The sequence below is a fragment of the Capsicum annuum genome, chromosome 9 (assembly GCF_002878395.1).
Source record: "Capsicum annuum cultivar UCD-10X-F1 chromosome 9, UCD10Xv1.1, whole genome shotgun sequence".
Lineage (NCBI taxonomy): Eukaryota > Viridiplantae > Streptophyta > Magnoliopsida > Solanales > Solanaceae > Capsicum > Capsicum annuum.
This window is the reverse complement of record NC_061119.1, coordinates 42,969,491-42,992,042: the sequence shown is the minus strand read 5'-3', so window position 1 is coordinate 42,992,042 and position 22,552 is coordinate 42,969,491. Positions and strand designations below refer to the sequence as shown.

Below are 22,552 nucleotides of genomic sequence, written 5' to 3'. Positions count from 1 at the left end.
TATTGGATGAGTTATGAGACAATAGCACGCTTCCCTTTACAATTACATGTTTAAGATTCCCCAGTGCTCAAAATGATGCTTCATTAGTTATATTGTCAATGATAGTATATTGTTATGATTATTATGCAAGAGTTATCACGTCTTATTTATTTATGTTATCGAGTACTGGGGGTATTTAATACCTGAAAACTTAGCTGCTTGTCTAGAGTCGAGTCAATCTCAAGATAATTTCAGTCGTTCTATGATCAGTATATTTCAGTTAGTGACAGAAGTTAAAGGAAACTCAGTAGCTCAGTATTCAATCTAATCAAGCTCATTACTTAGTTCAAATTTCAGTAAAGCTTAGTGAGTTAGAGGACTCAATCGTATTCAGATAGAAAGTAGAATCAGAAGTATTTCGTCAGATAGTGGAATTAAGTAAACTCAGTTAGATCAGTCAAGTAAGATGATCAGTAACAGATTTAGCTCAGTCTAGAAAAGTCTAAGAATTAGTTCAGTGTCTATTCAATTGAGAGTAGGATTCAGCACCAAGTGAAGACAGGGATGATGGCTTACCCGTTATTTTAGGCAGAGTCGTTAATAACAATTCCTGTACTCCAAAACTGCGTAGCCAGCGAAGGATGAGGATTTACCCATTATACTAAGATTGATTATCTCCCCGGAGTCACCCATCATATTAGGCTTGGCTCCAACCAGGTGTCACCCATTATATTACGCATGGCACCTGGGTTCAGAGAGAAGTGTCTTTACCCATGGCACGGTACTAACACCCTTCCAACTAGGGTTATAGGTTAGACCCCAAGAAAGCTAGAAAGGGCATGTCAGTTAGATGAATACCTCCTGCAGTCTCAGTTTTAGATTCAGTCTCAGTAATAAAATTCAACTGAGGAGTCACCCATTATACTAGGCTTGTCTACCTTTCAGAGATCACCCGTTATATAGGCTTGATCTCAGATTCAGACAATCATATTCATTATCAGTAGACTCATAGATCACCCATTATATAGGCTTGATCTTAGATTCAAACAATCATATTCATTATCAATAGACTCAGAGATCACCCGTTATATAGGCCTCATCTCAGATTCAGAAAATCATATTCATTATCAGTAGACTTAGAGGTCACCCATTATATAGGCTTGATCTCAGATATAATAAATCGATATCAATATCAGCAAGATTAGACATCAATCTCAATAGACTCAGTTATTTAGTCTCTCAGTATTAGTAAACTCAGACATCAATGCTAGTAGACTCAGAAATCAGTAAGACAGTAATAAGAAACCAGTATTCAGAGTTAGTATTCAGTGTTACTGCGATTCCAGTTTTAGTTTGTGCATTCATGCATATGTCCTTATTCAGTACTCTCATGTGATTCAGTTAAGTTATGTTCATGCCTAAGCCCTTGCCTTTAGCGTTACCTCATTTAGCATACCAGTACATTCAAAGTACTGACGTATACTTTTCTCTTGCGCTATGGTGTCTTATACCATAGGTTCAGAAGCATGAGATCCATAGCATCCTTAGCAGTCTAGACTCAGTCAGCAGCAATAGACGTAGCAGTGAGTCATCTTCATTCAAGGATGATCCTTATTTTATTATGGCATTAGACTCAGTTTATTTTTAGTAGACGGAGTTAGTTGGGGATATGTCCCATTAGCTCCACAGTTCAGACAGTTAGAGGCTTTTCGGACAGCTGTATTAGTATTCAATTTTCAGTATTGATTATTTTAGATGTTTTGAACCTAATGACAAGTTTCCACCAGTTTTTGCATTTATTTCAGTATATTATGCAATGCTTAGTTACAGATATCAGAAAGGGTTAACTTATGGTCCCTCGAGGTCATGAGCACCGTGTGGAATTTCGATTCCAAAAAATCAGGGTGTTACAGTCTTGGTACCCAAGTTTATCTTAGTACAACTTTTCACCCTCAGAAAGATAGTCAGGTAGAGAAAACCAATCAGACCTTAGAGGACATGTTGAGAGCTTGTGTTATCAACTTTAAGGCTAGTTGGGATAATCACTTGCCATTGATTGAGTTTTCTTACAATAATAGTTATCATTCCAGTATTCAGATGGCTTAATTTGAGGATCTCTATGGAAGGAGATGTAGATATCCTATTTGTTAGTTTAAGGTAGGTGAGGCTGTATTGATAGGGCCAAATTTAGTGTTTGATGCTTTAGAGAAAGTTCAGTTAATCAGGGAGAATCTTAAGACAACCAAAAGCCATCAGAAATCCTATAACGATGTATGGAGAAGAGATCTTGAGTTTGAGGTTGGAGATTTGGTATATTTGAAGATCTCTCCCATGAAGGGAGTGGCGAGATTTGGAAAAAAGGGTAAACTCAGTCCCTGATATATAGGCCCTTTACAGGATCCTAAGTCAATTTGGAAAGGTTGCGTACGAGCTTGAGTTTCCTACAGATTTGGCATCAATGCATCCAGTATTTCATGTGTCCTTGTTAAAGAAGTGTATTGGTGACCCATCTATTATTATTCCTTTAGAAAGTACATATTTTCAGGATAGCCTTTCTTATGAAGAGCTCCAAGTTAAAGTCTTAGATTCCCAGATTTGCAGACTAAGGAACAAAGAAGTTCCCTTGGTCAAAGTTCTTTTGCAGAATCCGTCCTTTGAGGGAACCGCTTGGGAAGCAGAAGTAGACATGCGTACCAAGTACCCTCACCTTTTATCCACAAACTCAGACTCATCTCAAGGTAATAGTTTTCATTAGATTATCTTTTTTCCATTCTCAGTCCTAGCCATGTGGTCATCTTCATGTCATTGGATGCATTCATAAAGCCGTTTAGTCAGTAACCATGTTTCAGGCTCAGTCATGTAATCATGTTTTTATTATGCATATTCAACATGTAATCTCAATATCTCTGTATTTTCTCAACTTAATCAATCTTATTTAAGGATGAATGTTCCCAAGAGGGAGTTAATGTAAACCTCATATTTGTCTTAGCTCAGTTCAGTCCATAGGGCTTGTACAGGAGGTTTAGAACCTGAAAATTTAGCTAAGTATTGGAGACTTAGCCTTATTTTTGGCCTCTTAACTTCAATAATTTTAAAGTAACCTTCCCAACCTCGAGACATAACTTTTAAAATTGATTCATGTTCAGAGGTGTAAGTAGCTTGTCTCGGGTAAGTTTTAAATTTTTTGGATGAGGTTTGGATCACATTTGGATTTCCAAAACAGTAAGTCACTGTGATTGGGGTGCGTCATGGTGGAATAGTGATGGAGGCCTTAGCGTGTCGTGGTGAGGGCTCAATCAGTGTGCCAATTACAAATTTAAATTTTGTAGGGGCTGTTAGGTCATTTCCTATGGCCCCAATCCGTAAAAACATGGGATTTATCATCAGTTGAGGCATTTTATGCCCAATTTCCATAATTTTTATTTAAAATAAACCCTATCCATCACCCAAATTCATCAAATTCAACCATTATTTCTTCAATAAAACTCAAGAATTCAAGCTTCACCACCCAAAAATGATCAAGAACATCAGTTCTCTTGCAAGATTAAAGTCTTAAGGTATGTTAAATGTTCATCCCTGAGCCTTTTTCACCCAAGGAGTCAAAGTACCTATTTTTGTGTTCTAAATCATGAATTCATATGATTACAATGAGTTAATTTCATGGAACTTTTGGGAATTTTGATTATGTATGATGTTTACAAGTGTTTTTAGTTTGAAAGTAGACTTTACACATTTGAAGCATGAAATTTCATGTTAAATTCTCCAATGTATGGTTTTAGTGTTATGATTATGTTATTCCCACATGTTTCAATCATTCCTATGCCTAAGTTCATGAATTTCAAGTGTTTGATGAAATACCTAAGAGATAAATTTTGAGCAATGACTACTTATTATGCTTTAGAAGCTTTGGTATGCTTTCGCTATAAATGTAATCGAGTCATGGGGGTAATGAATATCCAAAATTTAGCTGTTTACTTAGTCTTAGTACTTTTAGAATGGTTTTCAAGCATATATGAGTATTATTAGTTTAGTCAGTTATCCTATCAGTCAAGCTTAGATCAGTTCAGTATTCCGAGTCAGTTCAGTTGAGAGTAGAATTTAGCACCGAGCGAACCCAGGAATGGGAGCTCACCTACCAGTTGAGGGTGTGACCTTTAGTAGCAGTCCTTACATTCTAGAACTATGTAGACAACATAGGTTAGAGATGTTAACCTTCCCGTTGAGGGTTGACATATATCTCACTAGAGCACCTGCCAATATAGGGTGATTCTTTATCCCTTTGGGACTTCATTTTAGTGGATCCACACTGCTAGTGTTAGTACCCGTGGCATGGTACTGACACTCTTCCAACTGGGGTCACAGGTTTGACCCTAATCATCTCTTATTGGGGCATGTCGTTTAGATAATAGCTCCTACAGTCTCAGTCCAATATTCAGTTCAGATTTCAGTTTCAGGCTTGCTTGACCATGGCATACATGTATTAGTCGTTTAGTATTTTTGTTTACAAACTATCTAGTATCATGTCATATGCTTGGTCATGCATTCTCAGATTTTACAGTTTCTTCACATACTATACATTAGTTATCTCATGCTATTTATTTAGTCAGTTATTATTCATGCATATGAGCCATGCATATCAGCTTAACCTTATTTAGCATACCAGTACATTCAAAGTACTGACCACATGCTCATTTCTTGCGCTATGATGTCTCATATTATAGGTTCGGACGCTCAGGTTCTCAACCGCACCTAGACATCCCAACACACCACCAGTAAAAGCAGTGGTGAGTCCTCATATTCCGAGGACCGTTTATGTTTATTTCAGTGTTTCAGTTCAGTAGTCAGCCAGAGTTAGTTGGGGATTTGTCCCATCAACTCTATAGTCAGTCAGTTAGAAGCTTTCAAACACTTTCAAACAGTTAGTCAGTTATCAGTTGTTATTGACAATCTTTACAGTATTGTTTTCAGACATTTCTTTTTCAGGCTTATTAGTTCAGAGATATTTTTAAATGTTTAAACCTTATGGCGTATCCAGCTTTATTTTTCGCACATGTGTATCCTTTATTATCAGTTTGTTCTGTGCTCACAGCAGGTACCAGCTCATGAGTTAGCTTATGGTTACTTGTGATTGTTAGCACCATATGGCATCCAAGGTGTACTCCCAGGGCATTACAGGTCAATACCAACTACTAACCAACTCATCTATCACAACTAGTGCTACCGCTAACTACCACTAACATATCATCAACATCCATACATTCTTCGACTACCATCACTGCCATTGTCTCTGGTGCCACCACCTCTACCACCACTTCAACCACCATTATTGCTACAATATATCTATACTAATAATCATCTCCACCATTACAACTAACAACATCTCCAACTACCACCAACACATCGTCAACCATCATGCATTCATTTGTTAAGCTATCACAATGAACAGCTCCAACTAATAACATCAACCAACTTCACATCACTACCAATCGTCACCATCATAATAGTCACTACAATAACGAACATCTCTACAATCACAACTATCACCATCAATATTACTAATCACTAACATCAATAATTACCACTACAACTACCATTACAAACCATCTCTATTATCACTAGCAAATATAAAATTTTTTTTAATCAAATAATAATTTTATTTTATTAAATCAAATATTTTTCAATTATATAATTAATTTTTACTTGAATTATATTTTTTTATTATATATGTAAATAAAGAATTTTTTCATATTCAGATATTGAAAAACAAATAGTCTTAACTTTTCAGTTTTTAGATCTGAAGACAACATCTTAATCATTCAGATATGCATTTAGATTTAGATGTCTGAATCTTAGTAAAAACAAATACACCCTAAGTCTAAGAAAACTAAGAATAATTAGCAGGGAAAGGGGAAAACTAAATGACGTATGCCATTATGCCCAAATTCATAAACCCTATCCTAATCTAAATACTTGGGCTTTTGGCCCATAACCTGTTCTAAGCTAGTTTTCGGACTTTTGAGGCCCAAAATCTGCTTCACCTATATTAAATTATAACTTTGGCTTTGAGGCCCAAATGAATGAACACATAGATAGATAAATATATATATATATATATATATATATATAAATAAAGAATAAGACAATAATAAAAATTAAGACTTTTCAAGTCTCTTAGCGACCTCATCAATGGGTTTTGACCCATTGCATTCTTCTTCCATCTTCTTGCACCCGCACGCCATATAATCGAATTTGAATTAAAATTTCAGACTTGACTCAAAGAGGTGGGCCTTATTGGCCCATTACGAAATGCAAGAGAAAAGACGTCCATTTGGACTCCAAAATAGATGCATGCAAAGAAAAAGATAAAAGAAAAAGAATTAATATATGTTCAAAAATTCTACACTTGATAGATAAATGATAAGATTAAAAAAATAACATTCGCAAGCATAAAGAAATAGTATACTATGATATAAAAAAATAAATCAAATTATCCAACGAAAACGAAATCAACCTATTAAACAATCTTAAAAAAATAGAACCTAGCACAATATAATCAACTAATTCTTGAAAAGAAGACATTGACCCACAAGTATAGTCGCTTAAAATTTGGACAAATATTTCTTATAGATTAACACATATTTTCACCAAATACTATGATACGATATAGTGTAAGACATGTTTTGATCAAGGAAAGAAAAGAGGAATGATCATAAGATGAGAAAATCTTTTGTGACCTCTCAAATATGAAATACAAGACATACTAATGCAACAACACTTTTTCAATACCAAATGGAGTCAATCAACACATTTGAAGAAAAATTTATGATAGTATGTGAATAACAATGGGATATCTAAATGCATAAAAATACTTCCAGAACTAAATCAATATGCGAGGTGAAGCAAATAACATATATTAAACATGTTTGAGAAATTATATTCAAAGACAAGGTTGGAAAAGTAGTAAAAAATTAATTCTAGGAGAAAAGTGTCCAATTATGTCAACTCCTATTTTAGTTCTACACCGTTTCAATAAAATCTATAATCCTAATAACTTTTCAATCTAAACAAGAGAAGATCAAAGACAGTTCTGACCACGAAAATGAGTAAATCATGACTGCAAAAATATTTCAAAAGAACTTAGCATTAAATCGTGGCATATAATCATGGAGAAAAATAACACTTTAATTAAAAGAATTACGGATCGATATAGGAGTTGGATCTTAAAAGTAGCACTTAAATTACAATTATTTGCATGTGAATGAGCCAACTATCATGTGTATGCCAAAGTGGTCAACTTTAACCATAAGCAGTGATTTCGCAAATTGCTAGGCCACAAACATTGCACACTATGATATGCCTTTTAAAAAAAAAAATACGAAATCTCTAGATACAAGTAACTCGCTACTTCAAATTGAGAAACAATTTCAAGACCTTTAACAATAGTAACTATTCTTTTCCAACATAGTGAAATAACTTTACACGCTAAAAGCGAACATATCCACCAATAGCGAATTTAAATAAGGCATGAGTATGTATTTTAATCTAGCAAAGATTGAATTTTATTCATCTAATTTATTAAGAAAAACAAAAAATAGTGACTATTCTTTTTTGACATAAAGAAAATAACTTTACATGCTAAAAGCGAACATATCCATCAATAACAAATTTAAACAAGACATGAGTACATATTTTAATCAAGCAAAGGTCGAAACTTTATCCATCCAATTTATTAAGGTGAAACAAACAATAGTAATTATTCTTTTTTGACATAAACAAAAAACAACTTTAATGCTAAAAGCGAGCATATCCATCAATAACGAATTTAAACAAGACATGAGTGCATATTTTAATCAAGTAAAGGTTGAAACTTTATCCATCTAGTCATAATAATCAAAAAAGAATGTCAAAGAAACACATTCAACTACTATTAGCTCATTTTACACAATGAACATAAAAATAGCCATAATATTGATATCACAACATCCTATGGCCTTCAAGGCCATCTAACACAAATAATCCCAACAAATAAAATTAACACTATAAAACTACAAAGAAGGAGATGAAAAAGAAAATGATAATAAAATTAAAAGAGAAATGTGTGTTTTCCTTTTTTGGAGCTGCAAAATGGGACTTCAAGCTTTTTCGGAGTCTTGATCACCACCGAAAAATAATTTTTCGAGAACCCCGATTAGATTGTCGCTTGAAAAATTTTACTAAAAAATTTAACTCTTTGCTCAAAAGTTTTTTCCACTCCTTTGAGACTTGGTTTCTACCAAAATGGGGGTAGTATTTATAGAAAAGGATGGAGATTGAATTCTTTGAATCCACCAATGTGGGGGAAAGAACTTAGGGGCATTTTTAGAATTTTAAAATTAAGGGTAAGGTTTGTTAAAGGATAACGTGAGGTGGGATTGTACAATCTAGTACAAATTTTGAATTTCAACAATGGAAATAGGACAAGGTTGGGGTGAAATTGTACAATCTAGTACAACTTTTGAAATTCAAAATTGAAAAAAGGACAAGGTTGAGGAAGAATTGTACAATCCAGTACAAATTTGAAATTCAAAATTTGAATTTTTGGTTTTGAATGGGTAGATTATCTTAGACTATTTATTAAATAACAAAAATTAAGTTGAAATTAGACAATCTCATTTGAATTTTGAAAATCAATTGGTCAATTATATTGTAATTATGGCTCTAAATCATGATTTTAGTCAATTTTTCAAATTAAAATCATATTGAAAATCAATTGTCCAATCGCAGTGCAATTATGGCTAAATTTATTTCAATTATGATCAAATTCAATAAATTAACTAAAATTTAAATAAAATCCGATATGAATTATTAACCGGTTTAACCCAAGCTTCTTGATTAGATAAAATCAAATAAATATTTCTCTAAATAAATTATTTTTTGAGAACAAATTATACTTGAATCAAGATTTTATCCATTTGAATTAATTTTCAAGATTAATCTCAATAATAGTTTAATTTTGAAAAAAATATTTATTTAAGTAACAAAATTTATACAATCTTTTATATGTAAATACAAAAATGTATATCGTCACTTAAATGACTAAATTACCCTAGAATCAATATTTTAGAGCACATTTATTTGAAAAATGAATATTTTGATTTTATTAAAAATCGAAGAAACTCAGAATTATATTTAGTCGTGGAGGGCAAAAATTAAGTGTCAACAGTATGTTTACTTCAAGAATTCCAATAAGCTAAATCTGTGCTAAAATAAAAACCTTGAAACTTGTCAATGTTAAATAATTTTTGTGAGATAGTAGAAATTTTATACCCATTGATTCGGGATATTTATTAATTGAGGATAATACTTTGACTAATTATATTATTTGTTGAGGAAAATATGGTGGATTCAAGTCCCACCTCTTAAAAGGGTAAGACTACAGGTTATAAGAGTCTTAATGAACCATGATGATAAGATGTTGGGTTCAAGTCCCATCGATTTATAGACTAAAGATGCTTTTATATGAATAAGACATTGAGTTTGAATCTCAATTCACCATATTGATGATATAATGATGACTAAAAAATATATTTTTGGTGAAATGTCATGAAACATGTTTTAGTGAATATGCTCTATTCCATTCCCTGAAGCAAATTTGGTAGCAATAAATTATACATATGCCTCGATTTGCTCTTGTAGTAGCAATATCATAATTTGATATGCTTAAGACACAATTATATTCCATTCTGGGAAATGAGAATTTTGTCTGTTATAAATATAGATCCATATCCTAGGGATGAATGTGACTGTATTAATAAAGCTTATAAATTCGAACATATTTTTAGTTGTGAAGAAATCACAATCTACCTCCAGAAGAGGTAGAACAGTTGAAAGATTGAATATCTTCAAATTACTATGATAAAAAAATATGAATGTGAAAAGTTATCCGAGCATGATGAGATCATATGTCATAATAAACTAGGAGTTTATTGATATAAAATCCATGTCATGATAAATCAGAAGTTTACTAAAGCAAAAGCACATGTCATGGTAAACTTGGAATATACTAGTATAAAATTTCATAAGTTAACATGAACGATTGTAACATCCTGAAGATGTACATATTGAGTATTAGACGTATTGAAGAACTAGAAAATTCTTCAAGAATTATTTGTGTCACTTGTTTTGATGATAAGTTAGTTGGACCAACTAATATTAGGATTGGATCCCTTAAAATCTGAAAAGTATAAAAGGTGAATATGGGCCCAGTCACCTATCATATGATATTTTTAATAGATGCATCAACATGATGATTACATGTGAGTTTATTGTAAACCTGCAGTTTGACATTCATAAAGTTGCTTGCTCAATGTGAATTGCATTAAGAGCATAATTTTTTGATTGTGTAGTCAAGATAATTCATGTTGATAATGTTGGTTTGGCATTGAATGCCTCTGATAAATAGCTGAACTATTGCTTATCAGAACAAAGCTTTATGTGTTAGTTTGAAATATGATATATTGCATACAAAAATACTTGTATGCATCAAATCAATAAATTATAATTAATTCCCCATCAAAGTTGGTTCTAAGTTACGAACTATACATTTTTTTATAATAATTTTTATGTGCACTATACGATTAATGAATATACCATGATGCACAAAGATGAATTTCTCAAAGAAGATAGAGGATGTATGTTAGTTTTCCTAACATAAGTGGGACACTATAAGAACCTATGGAATATGTTAGGAATCATTATCATATCCTCATTCAAAATATAATTAAAGTTAAATTCTAGGAGCATTTGCTGACCCCAAATTGATTTCATATTTAGCTAGATGCTCCTTTTACGTGTCACTGAAGGACAAAGTCTACAACATCCATGAAACATGGTAGACCATAATCGATTCTTAATGTAATAATTCTTGAAAAAATGAGCAAATAATTATCATAAGAAGGCAAAGTACTCTTGAAGTATCACAACCCGAGGCTACCCCCTAGTCGTAACATGGTGCTTAGAATCCCAAGCGATCCCAAGCTAACCCATGTACTGACATACTACTTGAGCAACTGATTTCAATTATATAAAAACGAAATTTTACTAAGTGGAAACATAATTATGAGAAAGTATGAATAAATGTAATACTGATAAAGTTTACATCATGATAAAACTGAAGAAAGAAACTTGAATTACATGTGACGACTCTAACTAACTATCTATGAAACCGCTACTATACTCACTATAGATAGCTGGGACATACTTTCAAATACCACTAATATATACATATGAGTAATAACAGGATAGTACATGAACTACAACTGACTGAAGTCCCCAAAATAGGAGAACTCATCACCTGCTGGTGGAAAGCTACAAATTGTCTGATTATGATATGTGTGCTACAACTGGTACCTACATTATGAGACAATGTAGCACATAGATATATATGTGGATCAGTACTTTGGAATGTACTAAGTAAGTGGGGGTGAATGCAATAAGTAAAACTGAATAGATACATAATCTTAAAATATGCATGCCAAGTGCAAGTAGACTCACTAAGAGACTGAGATAAAATGAAAGCTGAAGTATCTTAAAACATGAGTAAGAAACATAATCTAATAAGATAGTGAATCACTACACATAGTTTCTTAAATCTTTAATTTTGAAGAATGAGTAAAACTGAAGCTGGGAAGCGGTAAATCACAAATATTGCATATAAATCTCATGTAAAACTGAACATACTATAAAATTAAACTGAGGATCATGTATGGATACTAAGCATGAAAACATAAACGTGTAAAACATAGAATGCAAGACCAAGTATAGCATGTACTGAAATAAGCTGTAAATCTGAGTGACTGAATCATTATTGCAACATAATTAAATAACTGAAGTTTGTATAATTGGCCATGAAAGCCTAAGCTAATCTAGTCCGAATACTACATGAGACTGTGGGAGCTAGTAATAACTAACATGCCCCAAATTGAGCTATCGGGCTCTAACCTATAACCCCATTTGGAAGGGTGATGATACTTTGTCAAGGGTACCAACACATGAATAACTAGGTGGATCCACAAGGTTCATATCCCAAAGGACGAGGTTGTCATACCTCTACTGATGGTGGACTCCTCATAATCTATGATGGCAACATAGATCTGGAACTTAGGGACTGCTACTAATGACTCATGCCTCTACTAACAGGCGAGTCATCATCCCTGAGTTCGCTCAGTGCAAAGTGTTACCCCCAACTGAATGACATTGGTGTTATTAGTCGTTTACATAACACGGTACTGTACATGTAAGTGCTCAGCATGAATATGATATTCTGAATGTAGTATTAAAATCATGGTCTGACTGGTTTAGTTCTTGGAAATGAAAATCATGTAAAGACATGTAGGTATTGGGTATTCATAACCCACTAGCACTGAATGTTTTCAAAACACAATAACAAATCTTAAAACAGTAGTATGAATTCATAATGCAGAGACCTAAAACATTGGACATTTGAGTATATAAGCATAATACGTGAATTTGAGCAAGAAAATATATTAAATTTAAGGGAATAGAAATTTCTCATCAAAATAATGGAATTCAAGATAAAACATCAAACTTGTAGTTGGAAACATGAATAAATACAACTCTTATGCTTTTTAGTCCCTAGATCACATGATAATTCTATATTTCCAACACATAAAGATTTGGGAATGAAATCTATCTTAAAACATGTAAATTTAACTTGAAAAGTCATGTATTTAGGCACAATGTTGAAAGGTTAACCTTGTTTAAAACCCCACATACCTTAGTTGAACATATTCTTGAAGAAAGTTTGAAATTGGGACTTGAATCCTTGAATTCTTGAGGAAGAAAGCTTTAATTTCTTGTTCTTGGGAAGAAAGGCTTGAATTGTTCATTCTTGGGAAGGGGGAGGGTTTTTATGTGAGAAATTTTGAGGAAGATGGGCAAATTATGCCCCTTTTGGGTGTTATAAATCATTCTTTAGACTATTGGGATTGAGGGGAAAAGACCCAATTGACCGTTGAGCCTTTAAGAAGCTAGAATAGGAGGGAATAACCTCAGTTGTACATAACTTAATCTGAGGAAGAGGCCAGCACATCACAGACCTTATTTTGGGAGAGTGACGGCGCTCCACAGCCATATCGTGGACCCTTACTGTTTCTCACAAAAATGGTCATAACTTTTTGCTCGGGTATCAGATTAAGGCAAAATTGATATATTTAAAAATCTAACTCAATTATCTATCATTTAGTAAGTCTTGAGATACAAAATTCCACATATATATAATTTTATACATATTCAAAGTTGACCATTGTAGAATTGAATATCAAAATTTGCCTGAATCAAAGGCTCTTAGCTCAACTTTGCTCTAAGTGATTCCTACGAACATTTTTTCACCTTGATAGTACTTCACTACGATAATGATCATTACACATGTATTCAAAATCAAATCATGAGATTAGAGTTTACACACGTAGAAACGATGTATCAATGTCTAGTCTGAAAATGTGGGGTGTTGTATGAAGAGCCTACGACATAACACTTCATGTAAATTGAGGAGAGATTTAGGTATCTAAGAAAAATAATTAAAATGATGATATCTCAAAAGTTATATCTTGTTGCGAACTGATATAAATGATATGTTGTCGATAATACCTTTAATTCAATATGGCACTATATTGTAAACAATTTGAGGATCTAAATTCTACGTTTGTTTAAGTATGTTGACATAAAAATATTTATTAAGTGACATGGAAAGATGCATCTTGGTAAGCATAAAACTCATTTGATTTGCAGTCCTAACACTAAAATATGTCACATATGAAATGTTGAATATTGTCTCATGACAAAATCTATATAAAAATTCCTAATTGATTCAAAATATCTGAAGCATATAAAAGTTTTTGAAGAACTTTTTCATAATCCTTATAAGGAATAAATTGATAATATTAAAATTATTGAAAATTGTAGGAAGATTTTAAAAGCGATAGATTATTTGCTGAAAGAAGTTCAAATGAGAAACATATAGAATTAGATTGTTTATTAAGTATCATATTTTGTGCAATTGATGCATTTATACATCTTACTATAACTATGAGTATGATATAGGTTTACTCTTACATGGAGATATTAAAATAAGATCACTCGCATATTGCAAATGAAAGACCTTGTAAAATGTATTTATCCTAATGAATTTTGTCAAGTTTTTAAATATAAGAGATATAAATATGATCGACATAAGAGTTTGACACAATCATGTAATTTGAAATGATAGTGTCATTATGTTAAAATAATATCTATTTATTAAGGAAGTCAATAATCATGTTTCACCCAACTAAAGGGCTAATTTATAAATGAGATAGAATGAAGCACATTTTGTGAAAAGCTTTTCTAAACATATAAGATCCAAAAGAATGATGATATTAACATGCAACAAATTCATTTGAGTGATAATATAAATGATTATTCACTAAGTCTCTGCAACTACAACTTTTAGAAGAAGGTGCACAAGATTGGAATATGAAGATTCAAGGTTGTGAATTGATGTTCTCATTAGGGGGAGCCTATACACGTTGTACTCTTTTTTACTTTCAAGATTTTATCCCATTGTGTTTTCCTTGTAAGTTTTTTATTGAGGCAGCTGAAATGCCTATTGTTAGAGATGTGCACACTTTTTCCTTCACTAGATTTTTTATCCACTGAATGTTTTTTCTTGTAAGGTTTTAGCAAGGCACATTATCTATCAATTTGACATTCAAAAGGGAGTGTTATATTATATTATAGTGAATTCCTATCAAGATATAGTGAATATCTATCAAGATATATTATCTATCAAGATATAGTGCAAATCTATCAAGATATATTGAGTATCTATCAAGGTTTAGTGAGTATCTATCAAGAGATGGAATGCCTATATTTTTAAAGAGAAATTAGAATGAATTTCCCCTATAAATAGTGGGGTTCTCTTCATTGTAAATAATTCCTCAAGACCATCCCTCATTCTTCAAGAGAAATAAGGAAATCTCCTCCTTTTCCTCTCTATTTTTTCTTGTTCTTGCTTTATATTATATATATATATGTACGTGTGTGTGTGTGTCTAACTAGCCCAATAAATAATAGTATTAGTTATCCCAAAGAATCTCTTGGACATTGACAATATATTCGTAATATGCAAAAAAACGAATATTAAATATGATTTTTATTAAATATACACTTTGACGTTTAAACGTTGCTTGCATATCTCCAACTTTGATATGGTATTACCAAATACTGTACCGAACTAAATTTTAATTTACCGATTGCCGAATTATCGAACCTATGTTTAAAATTATGGTATGCAGGTATCTACTGTCAAATACCAATTACTGAATTACCAAACTCAAACTTTGAAAATATCAAACTGAATACCGAATGCCCACCCTTAATTATCATTGGATTTACTTGTTTATCAGATAAATACTTTGATTATACAATAATTTTTTATATTTTTTGTGCATTATTTAGTGTGAGTATTACTATTCCATTGAGAATATTTAAGCTAATTAATTGTACAATCATACTTCTCTATAACGTCACCTCTTTATATCAATATTTCATTATGGCGGATTGATTTTCTCTGGAATCAATTTTTTATGATATATTTTGTTTCTCTATAATGACAGTTTATTTATAACAATAATGATTTTTATTGTAGCGGTGCACTCATTGTAAAATTAACTCTATATAATAGCATACTCAAATATTATATAATAATATTTTATAAGAAATATATTATGTACAAAATAAAAAACCAAAATATTTACAATAATCATCGTTAATGTCATGCACATAGTAAATTTCAAGTGCGAATATCTAATTTAAAGGAAAAAAATTATATTTAAATGATGTACATCACTTATTTCATAGGAAAAACATGCTAATGTTTGCCTTTTTATATTCATGCTCTTTCTAATTTGCATTCTTTTGATTATAACATTTAAATGAGATATGAAATATAAAATACTAGGATACATATATAACAACACCTCTCTATATCAGTCATAAAATTTTCAGACAAATGTTACCACTATAGGGAGGTTTGATTGTATTAGTTAATAGAATAGCAAGATTAGTTAAAAGGAATATTCTATTAGCTTAGCAATTTGAAATTTAGTTAGCATTAGTGCACTGATTTCCATAGGTGTAAGTGGATGACATGCTTCCATTCTTAAAGTAAAAAATATCTCTATATATTTGCTTCTCTATATGTAGTGTTAGTTACAATTGAGTGAGATCAACATTTTCGTTCTTCTAGTTTCTTTTTGCTTCTCTGAGGTTTCTCATTATTTTTTCTTGCTCCCATTAATGGAGCTACCTAACATGGTATAAAAGATGAAGTAAATTCATCTATGTCGATGAAAGATTGAAGCTTCTTGTTCTTGTTTTGGGAAAGTTCTTCTTCTGCTAGTGTTTGAAAAATTCTATACTTGATTTTTCTCTTAATTCATTTTCTCTGTTTCTCATTTTCCTCAAAATTCATCCACGGCTATCGATGGTGAAAGTTCTGGAATAGCTGGAATTCAACATAACAATAATGTTACTTAATGTCCACAAATTGAGAAAATTGACCAGAATCTTTCATTGTTCATCCAGTCAGTCATCTAATTTACAAAGTTCTCATATTAATTCAACTCGTAGGATCCAAAAATTATTCCTTATGGAACAAATCCTTAAATTGGTGTTACTTGGAAAAAACAAGATAGGATTTGTGTTAGGTACTTGTAATAAAGATATGTTTCAATCATCTTTACTTGTTTTGTAAGAAAGGAGTAATTCAATTGTGCTAGGGTGGATTATGAATATAGTTCTAAAAGAACTACTTAGCACAATTATCTATGTCTTAGATGCTCATATAGTTAAGGAGGATCTTCCTAAATTATTTTATAAAGTGAATGCATTTTGAGATTTCTAGCTCCACACAGAAATAGTCACTTTAAATTAGAAAACTTCTTTAATTTTAAACTATTTCTTGAGATTGAGGAAGATCTAGGATAAGTTTGATCTTCTCATGCCCTCTTCCTCATGTACATATCCTGAATCCTAGTATGTAGAACATTTTCAATTTTAGAAATTATGGCAATTTCTTATGGAATGACTTTTCCTATTCAAAATGTGAACCAAGCTTATTCTATGATTATCAATGTTTAAAGCCAGATAATTAGTGTAGCAAGTAGTAGCTCTCTTTTGTTATTGCTCACTCAAAAAAAACTCTCATGAGCAATAAAATGGCTACTAATTTTTGCACTAGGAGTTGCCCGAGTGGAAGGATGTGCTAGGGAGGCCTTTCCCAATCCTAATGTTGTGTATGCCAAGGATGATTATAAGACAGGGGTGTGGGACCGAGTCAGGTTTCGTAGAGTTCAAATGATACCCCAGTGCTTCGGTATTTATTGTTCACTTTGTGAGTCGCTTGGAGGGTGTCCTATTGAGTGTACCTTCTATTCCTTAGACTTTGAGTGGTGTTTTTCCATCTGTACTGGTATCTACTTATGGTATTCCTATATCAGTGGTACAACCATCATAGATGGTACCCCCGTATATGGATTCAGTGCCTGTTGTACTTACTATTCATCCAGTTGCTTTGGGTACAGTGATGTCTTTTGATGATCAGAAGAGGTTTGAAAGGTTTAATTTTTTGGCTCATCTAAAGTTTAGTAAAGGTATTGGCAAGGATACCAATGAGCTTTGGATTGATGGTCAAGAAAAGTTACATAATCTTGGATCACTTGAGTCTCATAGAGTTAATTTTACTACCTATCAGTTGATAGATATAGCTAGGGATTGGCGGAGGTCTTTGTCTAATTATAAGCCTTTGAGTTTTCCTGCTATAACTTGGGCCTAGTGTAATACCCCAAGTTCTTGAACTCTAGACCCTACAGGAGCTGAGTAATTGAATTAGCCAAATTTCTAATGCAAAGTCAAACTGCTAGTGATAATGGGCCCTGACGATGACTTATTGTCTCACATAATGAGTCATCAAGAAGACTTATTGCCATGATAGTGAGGTAACCTAGGTTTTTGTCTCTTGAAAATGAGTCCAGGAAACGACTCACTGTGAGACAAATGAGTTGTTAGAAAGGACTTACTATCATAATAGAAGGATGTCCAGAAGTCCAGTCCCTGATCACGATTCTTCATGATGACCCATTATGTCAAATGATGAGTTATTATGAGTGAATTATTTTCATAATAGTGAGGGACCAGATTTTCATCCTCAAGCAATGACTACAGGCCACGACTTGTGGTCAGGCCTCAGGAGTCGTTACCAAAGTCGTGATGCCTATTTCTTGATTTTTCCTACAGATTTCAATTAGGGTATTTTTGGTCTTTTCCTCCCTTCACATATCCAAAGGACTTCTTTTCCTTTAGTTATCAAGTTTAAACTTACTCTTTCCCTCTTTAACTCCCAAGGTAAGAGATACAAGGGTTTTACAAGGGATTTAACATTCAAGCTCCAATCTTTATATTCCTTTCCATTTCCTATGTATTTTCAACTTTTCTCTCATCCCTAAACTTGTATTTTTTATTATGGCATAAATTGATTGGCTATTCATATGATTTAATTGTTGGGTTTGAAATTAGGTCGAGGGATTTTGATGGTGGTTACTTGAATTACTTTTTTCATGTTTTAAATATGTTATTCATGCTTTAATTAATGATTTTAGGGCTGAATGGGTGCATTTTATTGGGTATTAGAATAGGGAACATGGGTTCCCCTAAATTGGTGACTTTTTGACTTGGTAATGGCATTAAGATCAATCCGCCTTGTAAAATTTAGTTTGAACATGGATATTTGTATAAGTTAACTCATCTTTGAAGCTATTGCATTGCATTAAAGGATAAATAGATAAACAGATTTGTAAAGACTTGGTAGCCATGTTTTTGGATTTGAAATAAAACTTGAGAGCCTAATGGTTACATGGATTGGGTTGGCATAATGATATAAGCTTGTAAGAATAGTAGTATGACGATACCAAGTTGGTAAATGCCTTAATACATGACTCCTGGGTTAATGGTTGGATTTATCTGTAAACTATTTTAAATTAGGCTTAAAGAGAATTATGTAGCTGACCGTGAATGTGTAGTCCCGGGGGGACCAATACTGGAAACCACATTTTCTGGCGTAGGGGTCTATACGACTGTGTGCTTGGTGTACACATGATATTTTAGATGGATATTACCTTGGAGTCTTTAGAATTTCCTCGGTTCATGTAGCTGACACGCACTAGGGCCCTTTTAGTAGGGAAGGCTAAACCCATATAGCTCGTTGGTGCCTTTAGGACAGAGCAAGCTACACAATTTAGGTTAATATTTTTTTTATGACCCTTATCCCTATCCCGATATCCTATATATGTATATAAATATTATGCATGTGGTTTTGATTGGTTTTAGGTAATGAATTATTTTATCCCCTTCCCTTGAGTTACATTCCAGTGCTAACCCCACTGTCCGTCCCTAGATGCTGCATAGGTTTTTCATGTAGGTTTTGCAGGCTTTTCTATTACTCCTGTACAATGTTAGGTGGTGTGGTACATTCGTTGAGTTGCTGTAAAATGGTGAGCCTCCATATTTTGGAAGGCCTTGCCATTTTATTAGGTTTCTTTTCATATTTAGGGAATTGTGAATTCTCTTTTGTCATAGTCGGGGGCATGTCTCGACCTAGTTTGCTATTTTTGGTTTTAGAGTCATTTGCGAACAAGTATTGGGTTGTTTGTTTGTTTTGATTATTAGAATATTCCTTTGGACTATTTATATTTATAATTACTAATTTCAATTGACTTCTACTATTTATATTTTATTGTGATCTGGAGGTTAGGCTAAAGGGGTGGTCATCGGCCCACACTGGCCTCAACGTACTGATCACGACTAGGCTATAGTTCGGGTTGTGACAAACTTGGTATCAGAGCAAGGTTTAGGGTCATTGGGTATCCACAAATTTATATTGAGTAGAGTCAATTTTATGGGTGTGTAGCATGCCACACTTATAAGGGGGAGGCTACAAGGCAGTTAGGAATGTTTCCCTTTCTTGTATTCTATTTCGGGCTATAGAGTCTAGTTTTCATAAAACCCCACTAACTCCTGGCTTACTCATATTTCAGATCATGCATCCTCGAAGATTTAACGATCGTAGAAACTCTTCTGGAAACTCTTTTTACTTGAGGAAAATAAGGAGGGGACTCTCCATATTTATGAAGTATAGACCCATTCTAGGGTCCCTGCCCCTAGCTATACCGCTCCATATGGGGTTCTACTAGTCCCCACTAGTCCTCCTCAAACTTCCTGGGATGGTGATACTCATGTTCATTCACCACAAGGAAATTTCCTTAATGTGAAGTTTTATCAGTCTATTCATATGCTTGCTAAACTTTTGGCATATTAGTCTCGTCGGTCTAATCATGTTGGTCCTACTGTTAGTTCATCTAAGGTCACTCGGGTTGGCCAGTTTATGAGGTTGAATCCCCCAACCTCTACAAGCTCTAAGGTAGTGGAGGATCCTCGGGATTTATTGATGAGATAGAAAGGATTTTAGGGTGATGCATGATACTGATTTAGAGGGTGTGGAGTTTGCTGCCTATCAGCTAAAAAATGTAGCTTACCAATAGTATGAGAAATGAGAAGCAATGAGGGGTGATGATATTAAAAAGGCAACGTGGGATGACCTTTTAGGTGCTTTTCTTATGACTTTTTAGGTGCTTTTCTTAATCACTTCTTTCCCTAGAAGCTGAGAAAAACTAAGGTTGAAGAGTTTGTAAACTTAAAGCAGAGTAAGATGAGTGTTAAGAAGTATGCTCTGAAGTTTCAGTAGCTGTCCTGTTATGCTCCAGAGTTAGTATCTAATAGGCAAAATAGCTCGATGGACCCTTGTACTATGTCTATTCTGTAATGTAGATACTCCTACTTATACATTTGTCATCTTAACCCTTGAACCCATTAAAAAGCAAAATTTAAAATACTTTTTGGTGTGTGTAACACACTTGCTACCATGTCAGCTTCAATGCTAGCTTCCACGTTATTTTAATTGCTACATTAAATTCCACACCATTTTTAAAATGCCACATAAGAAATTAAATGTTAAAAAATAAAAAAATTATATTTAGAATTAAAAAGAAAAAGCAAAATTGGGAGCTTTTTTCTTTGCTTCTTCTTCTTCTTCTTCTTCATCTTCTCCCTTGTTAACTTTCTCAATGGATTTTGATTCTATCTTCTTACTAGAAGATGCAAGATAGAACCCTAGTTCTTCCAATTTTTCAGATCCTTTCCTGTCTAATTTCTCAATGTATGTTGATTCATCCTCCTCTTTCTGGCTTTCTACAAAATATCTACATCAGGACACATAACCCATTATTCGTAACACATAATCCTCTTTAAAATATACTGGATTTCACAATCTTCAATATCATAGAAACAAAGAATACAGTGAGGTCAATATTGGTACAATACATCTATCCCTATTACAATAGTTACATCCCATGATGATTCAAATTCATTAGCAACATTTTAATTAAAGTAACATAAACAATTTCCTCACTCCATAGTAACTTTAGCTCCAACCCCTTTTATATTCTCGATAATTTTCTTAGCTTCCTCTTTCGTAACCCCTTTCTTCAAATAAGTTGGAGCCTTTTCCACCAAATCCTTAGCTTCTTTAAGTCCCAAATCAATAAAAGATCTCACTTCCTTAATAATCTTAATCTTTGCCCCATCAGAAAATCCCTCTTCAAGATTCAAATCAAATATAGTCTTCTCTACTTTTTTCTCTATCTTCCCCGCAGTTGCTCCACCTTTTCTCTTCACCCCTCCAACACTAAATCCCATTCCGGGCATCATTATTTCTATTACAAGCAACTCTTTAATACCCATTCTTCCTTATAACTTCACTTAAATCCGATACTTCTAGTAACATTAGACCTAAAATCTCATTGACTATTGAAGATGCTCTCTTTGATGGTGCTGGATTTGATTCCTGAGCTGATGTTGTGAAATTTTGAATGATGGAATGTGGAATTTGGGAATGTAAATAAGGTGTTTAATAATATGTGTCTATTCTTTTTTCTTTTTAATTTTTGTAAGTTTTTAATATAAAATTGACCAAAAAATGACTCTCACTCGCACCCCCACACGTGTGTAATCACACACTTTGTCCTACTCAGCCAATTTGTACCATATAGGCTAGGTCAATGATCAGAGGGGTTCAACATATTCTTTTTTGATTAGTTGAAGGGTTCAGATGGCAAATGTATAAGTAGGAGTATCCATATTATAAAACAGACATAGTACAAGGATCCATCGAGTCATTTTTTCATGTTTAATATGACATCCCAGATGCATAAATGGTTTGTCTTACAACTTGGTATTGGAATGCAAGGCTAAAATGTTGAACAATGACATGGATATCTCCAGGTTGATGGTTATATGCAACAGGTGAAGGATGAGAAAAAGAAATAGGTAAAGATAAGAAAGAGACAGAACAAGAAATTCAGATATTCAGAGTAGGGTAAAGGTCAACAAAACAGTGGGAGAGATGGTAGATAGTAGACCAAGA

The 22,552-nt window shown here is 33.1% G+C and overlaps 1 pseudogene; it reads right to left on the bottom strand.

The window, feature by feature from the left end:
- Positions 1-21,534: 21,534 nt before the first annotated feature.
- On the bottom strand, positions 21,535-21,991 carry LOC107842132 (annotated as a pseudogene).
- Positions 21,992-22,552: the final 561 nt, after the last annotated feature.